The 6,000-nt window shown below is 47.9% G+C and overlaps 1 protein-coding gene across 1 annotated transcript in view; it reads left to right on the top strand.

The window, feature by feature from the left end:
* LOC144593364 (xanthine dehydrogenase/oxidase-like) overlaps positions 1-6,000 on the top strand; it is an 81,433-nt gene that overhangs the window by 718 nt on the left and 74,715 nt on the right. The gene's annotated exons all lie outside the window — the stretch shown is intronic.

Below are 6,000 nucleotides of genomic sequence, written 5' to 3'. Positions count from 1 at the left end.
CGGTATAACTAAGGATTGGGATGTGTTACAAGCAGAATGTGATTGGCATGATAAACCACAGGAAAAGCCCCAAAAAGAAAAATGAACATTTACACTCCCTGGAAACCTCAGGAAATGTTATTGAGTCGCAAAATAAGCAACAGTTGGTAACAAAAAAACAGGCGCCAAAACGAGAAGACCCCAGGGACCCCTTATCTGGCACAGCGACCCTGTTCATAGACGAAGAAGAGGAGGAACACGACCTAGAATAGAAAGCTCCTCCACCCCCTGATGCCCCTGTACCCCAAGCCCAGGGCAGCCAGGCAACAGGAGGCATGGCTGGATCAACCCCCTCCGCGCCACCGTCCCAAGACGAGGAAGACCCCGGACGAAGAAGAAAGAGAAAGAGAAAGAGAAGAAGCAGAAATGTTTGGAGGGGACGTAGTTCAGTCAGTGGCTGAAAGGGCGTGAACCAGCAAGCGACTCCAGCCGAAGGGTGTCCGGGACTGCCCCATGAGACCAATGCCAAATCCCCCAGCGCATCAAGCCGGCCAACATGCACTGATGAACGTTTACACTCCCTGGAAAGCTCAGGAGATGTTATTAGTTGCCCAACATGCCCGCGACAGAGAAAAGGACCCTTGCATTTAGAGCTTATACCAAAAGAAGGAAGTCCCTTCAGCAACGAAAGGCTGCAACGGTCATACGGTGACATTACCGAGCATGGCATCTTGCAAAGATTGAAAATGTGAAGTACAATAAAATGAGAAAGTCAGTCATTGGCTTGCAGTCTGTTTTTCGTGGGCGGTTGATTCACAAAAAGCTTGCTGAGATACAAGCAGCACAAAGGAGGCCTCCTTTCATTGCTGCTGCTTATCGCAATATTTGCGCTGTTAAGATTCAGAAAGCATTCAGAGACGATATGGCTCCTAAATGTGCAAAGGCCAAGATCAACTCAGTCATTTATGTTCAGAGACGGTTCCGGACTTGGCTTCAGCAGCGGATTGTGAAAGCCTGCCTGTTGCCACAGCCCAGAGCAGCTGTGGTCATTCAGAAAGCTGCCAGGAAGTTTATTTATAAAAATCCAGGCAAGGAAAACTTGCCATGGAATGATCAGAATGCAGGCTGCCTGGAAAGGACATTGGTTGCGTAAGAAAATGAGCAATCCTCAAATCATTGCGATCAGATACCGCATACAACAGGCCAATGTGAACAGCCATGAGGGTCAGAAATGGTGCAACAGAATTGTGTTGTGGATTACGTTCTTTAAATATCAACATTTCTCCTCCATTCTTGCAGCCTCACAGCGTTTAGAAGTTGCAACCAGGCTATCTGCAGTATGTTGTGAGAATTTTGCTCAAAGTGGAGCAACATTGATTATTTTCACGTTGATTAGAAGTTGTAACCGGGCAGTGTGCCCTGCATGGACGTCATTAAAGATGCACTTCAAGCTCTTTCCCACCTTTCAAAGTATGAGCAAACTGCTTCAGTGGTTTATGAACTGGACAGGTCTGTGGATGCCTTGCTCGATCTGTTGTCGTGCATGTGCAGCGGGAAAGAGGGTGATCAGACGTCAGGCAGATGTGGCAGTTTTGCGGCTTCCTCACCTCCTCCGGTGCCCCCATTAAGAATGCTGTTTCCCTCCACAATTTGCTGCAGGCTCTTGCCCCTTCCCGCAACAATCAAATGCAGCCTCCCATACTGGCGCCTCTCCCATCCGGACAATGGACAATAGACAACAGGTGCAGGAGGAGGCCATTCAGCCCTTCGAGCCAGCACCGCCATTCAATGTGATCATGGCTGATCATTCTCAATCAGTACCCCGTTCCTGCCTTCTCCCCGTACCCCCTGTCTCCGCTATCCTTAAGAGCTCTATCTAGCTCTCTCTTGAATGCATTCAGAGAATTGGCCTCCACTGCCTTCTGAGGCAGAGAATTCCACAGATTTACAACTCTCTGACTGAAAAGAAATGTCCTCATCTCCGTTCTAAATGGCCTACCCCTTATTCTTAAACTGTGGCCCCTGGTTCTGGACTCCCCCAACATTGGGAACATGTTTCCTGCCTCTAACGTGTCCAACCCCTTAATAATCTTATACGTTTCGCAGTAGCAGCAGCAGCAGCAGCAGCAAGCAGCAGTAGCAAGCAGCACCTAGCTGTGTTGCTTGGGAAGTAGTGTGTGGGGATTGTGTGGGGATAGTAAGGAGTAAGACCTGTGTGATCTCCCGGACTAGTTTCGATTGCCTAGCTTGGGGTCGGAGAGGAATTTCCCGGATTTTTTCCCAAATTGGCCTGGGTTTTTTATCCGGTTTTTCGCCTCTCCCAGGAGATCACTCAGTTCTTTTGGGTGGGCGGTTGGAGCGGTTGGAGTAGCGGCCGGGCGGTAGGTTTAGTAACCGAGCGCGGGGCCTTGTTTGGAGAGTATGACTGCCAGGGCAGTTTTTTGTTCTGGGTGTCAGATGTGGGGAATCTGGGAGTCTGATAGTCTTCCAGACATCCACATCTGCGCCAGGTGTGACGAGATGGGGCTCCTAAGGGACCGTATTAGGAACCTGGAGCGGCAGATTGATGACCTCCGTCTGATCAGGGAGAGTGAGGAGGTTATAGATAGGAGTTACAGGGAGGTGGTCACTCCTAGACCACGGGAGGTAGACAAGTGGGTCACTGTTAGGGGGGGCAAGGAACAGAGGCAGGGACTAGGGAGTACCCCGGTGGCTGTACCCCTTGGAAATAAGTACTCCTGTTTAAGTACTGTTGGGGGGGACAGCCTACCTGGGGGCAACGACGGTGCCCGGGCCTCTGGCAAGGAGTCCGGCCCTGTTGCTCAGAAGGGTAGGGAAAGGAAGAGGAGAGCAGTAGTAATAGGGGACTCTATAGTGAGGGGGTCAGATAGGCGTTTCTGTGGACGCAGTCGGGAGACCCGGATGGTGGTTTGCCTCCCTGGTGCCGGTGTCCGGGATGTGTCTGAGCGTGTCCAGGATATCCTGAAAGGGGAGGGAGAGGAGCCAGAGGTCGTGGTACATATAGGTACCAACAATATAGGTAGGATAAGGGAAGAGGTCCTGAAAGGAGAATTCAGGGGGCTAGGAAGAGAGTTAAGAAAAAGGACTTCCAAAGTAATAATCTCAGGCTTACTGCCTGTGCCACGCGATAGTGAGAATAGGAATGGAGTGAGGTGGAGGATAAATACGTGGCTGAGGAACTGGTGCAGGGAGCAGGGTTTCAAGTTTCTGGATCATTGGGACCTCTTCTGGGGGAAGTATGACCTGTACAAAAAGGACGGGTTGCATCTGAACCCGAGGGGAACCAATATCCTGGCGGGGAGATTTGCTAAAATAACTGCGGAGACTTTAAACTAGTACGGTTGGGGGGAGGGACTCAAACACAGATAGCTAATAGGCAGTGTGTGAGGCAGGAGGCAGAAAAGGGAAACACTCAGACCCAATATGTAGGAGAGAAAGAAGGGAAAAGAAATAAACTGAGAATAAGAAATGATGGGTCCCTTAAATGTGTATATTTTAATGCTAGGAGCATTGTAAGAAAGGTGGATGAGCTTAGAGCCTGGATTGACATCTGGAAGTATGATGTTGTGGCGATCAGTGAAACATGGTTGCAGGAGGGTTGCGATTGGCAATTAAATATTCCAGGATTTCATTGTTTCAGATGTGATAGAATCGGAGGGGCAAGAGGTGGGGGTGTTGCATTGCTTGTCAGGGAGGATATCACAGCAGTGCTTTGGCAGGACAGACTAGAAGGCTCGATTAAGGAGGCTGTTTGGGTGGAACTCAGAAATGAGAAAGGTTTAGCAACACTTATAGGGGTGTATTATAGACCGCCAAATAGGGAACGAGAATTGGAAGAACAAATATGTAAGGAGATAGCAGATATTAGTAGTAAGCACAGAGTGGTGATTGTGGGTGATTTCAATTTTCCGTATATAGACTGGGAATCACATTCTGTTAAAGGGCTGGATGGTTTGGAGTTTGTAAAATGTGTGCAGGATAGTTTTTTGCAGCAATACGTAGAGGTGCCTACCAGAGAAGGGGCAGTGTTGGACCTCCTGTTAGGAAATGAGATGGGTCAGGTTACGGAGGTATGTGTTGAGGAGCACTTTGGGTCTAGTGATCATAATGCCATTAGTTTCAATATCATTATGGAGAAGGTCAAATCTGGACCAAGGGTTGAGATTTTGGATTGGAGAAAGGCTAATTTTGAGGAGATGAGAAAGGATTTAAAAGGAGTGAAATGGAAATTGTTGTTTTATGAAAAGGATATAATAGAGAAATGGAGGATATTTAAAGGTGAAATTTTGAGAGTACAGAGTCTTTATGTCCCTGTTCGGTGGAAAGGAAAGAATAATAATTTGAAAGAGCCATGGTTTTCCAGGGAAATTGGACACTTGGTTCGGAAAAAGAGGGAGATATACAATAAATATAAGCGGCAGGGAGTAAATGAGGTTCTTGAGGAATATAAAGAATGTAAAAGGAATCTTAAAAAGGAAATTAGAAAAGCGAAAAAAAGATATGAGGCTGCTTTGGCAAGTAATGTAAAAGTAAACCCCAAGGGGTTCTACAGATATGTCAATAGCAAAAGGATAGTGAGGGATAAAATTGGTCCATTAGAGAGTCAGAGTGGACAGCTATGTGCTGAGCCGGAAGAAATGGGGGAGATATTAAACAATTTCTTTTCTTCGGTATTTACCGAGGAGAAGGATATTGAATTATGTGAGGTAAGCGAAACAAGTCAATAGTCAATAGTCAATAGTCAATAGTCGTTTATTTGTTACATACACATAAATGTGTAGTAAAATGAAACATTACCCGCAGTTAAACAATAAGACCAATAAGATTAATCAATAAAAATGCAATAACACATACAATCACAACTAACACAAAACAAAAAGAAACATCCATCACAGTGAGTCTCCTCCAGTCCCTCCTCACTGTGATGGAAGGCCAAAAATGTCTTTTTCTCTTCCCTGCCGTCTTGTCCCGCGGTCAGGCTGTTGGATTTGCCACGTCGGGGCAATCGGGGCTCCCGATATTGAAGCCCCCGCTGGGCGGTGAAAGGTCAACGGCCTATTTCAGGCCGCGCCGGGTGGTGAAAGGTCCGCGACGGGCCGACCCAAGCCCCGCGATTCGGGGCGGGCGAACACGCTGCCGCTGCCGGAGCTCCCGATGTCGGCCCCCATCCAGGGGTCTGCGGGCTTCCGACGTCCACGCGGCCCGTGCCGGAGCCTCCGGAGACGAATCGCAGCCGCTCCCGTAGCATCCGCAGGCAGCCAGCGCCGCAGGTGGTGAGTCCGCGCCGCGGGCTCTGCGAACCAGAGCCCCAGGTGGTCCCAGGTGAATGTCCGGTGGTAGGCCGCAACGGGAACGGAGACACGACACAGAACAAAGGTCCCGTCTCCGTTCTGGAGAGAGAATTTTACAGTTCCCGTTCCCACCCCCCCCCCCCCCCCCAAAAACCCCCAAACATAACATACAAACACTACACCATATTAAAACCACAATTCATACAAAAACAACAAAAAACACAAAAGACAGACGGACTGCAGGCAAGCCGCAGCTGCGATGGAAATTAGGAGGATTAAAGAAGAGGAGGTACGGACACTTTTGAAGAATATAAAAGTGGATAAGTCTCCAGGTCCTGATAGGATATTCCCTAGGACATTGAGGGAAGTTAGTGCAGAAATAGCAGGGGCTATGACGGAAATATTTCAAACGTCATTAGAAACAGGGATGGTGCCGGAAGATTGGCGCATTGCGCATGTTGTGCCTTTGTTTAAAAAAGGTTCTAAAAGTAAACCTAGCAATTATAGACCTATTAGTTTGACGTCTGTGGTGGGAAAATTAATGGAAAAGATACTTAGGGACAATATATATAATTATTTGGATAATCAAGGCCTGATTAGAAACAGTCAACATGGATTTGTGCCTGGAAGGTCATGTTTGACTAATCTTCTTGAATTTTTTGAAGAGGTTACCAGGGAAATTGATAAGGGCAAGGCTGTGGATGTTGTC

Source organism: Rhinoraja longicauda, chromosome 5 (genome assembly GCF_053455715.1).
Source record: "Rhinoraja longicauda isolate Sanriku21f chromosome 5, sRhiLon1.1, whole genome shotgun sequence".
NCBI lineage: Eukaryota > Metazoa > Chordata > Chondrichthyes > Rajiformes > Arhynchobatidae > Rhinoraja > Rhinoraja longicauda.
Note: the sequence above shows the minus strand (reverse complement) of the source record. Positions and strands in the feature narration are given on the sequence as shown.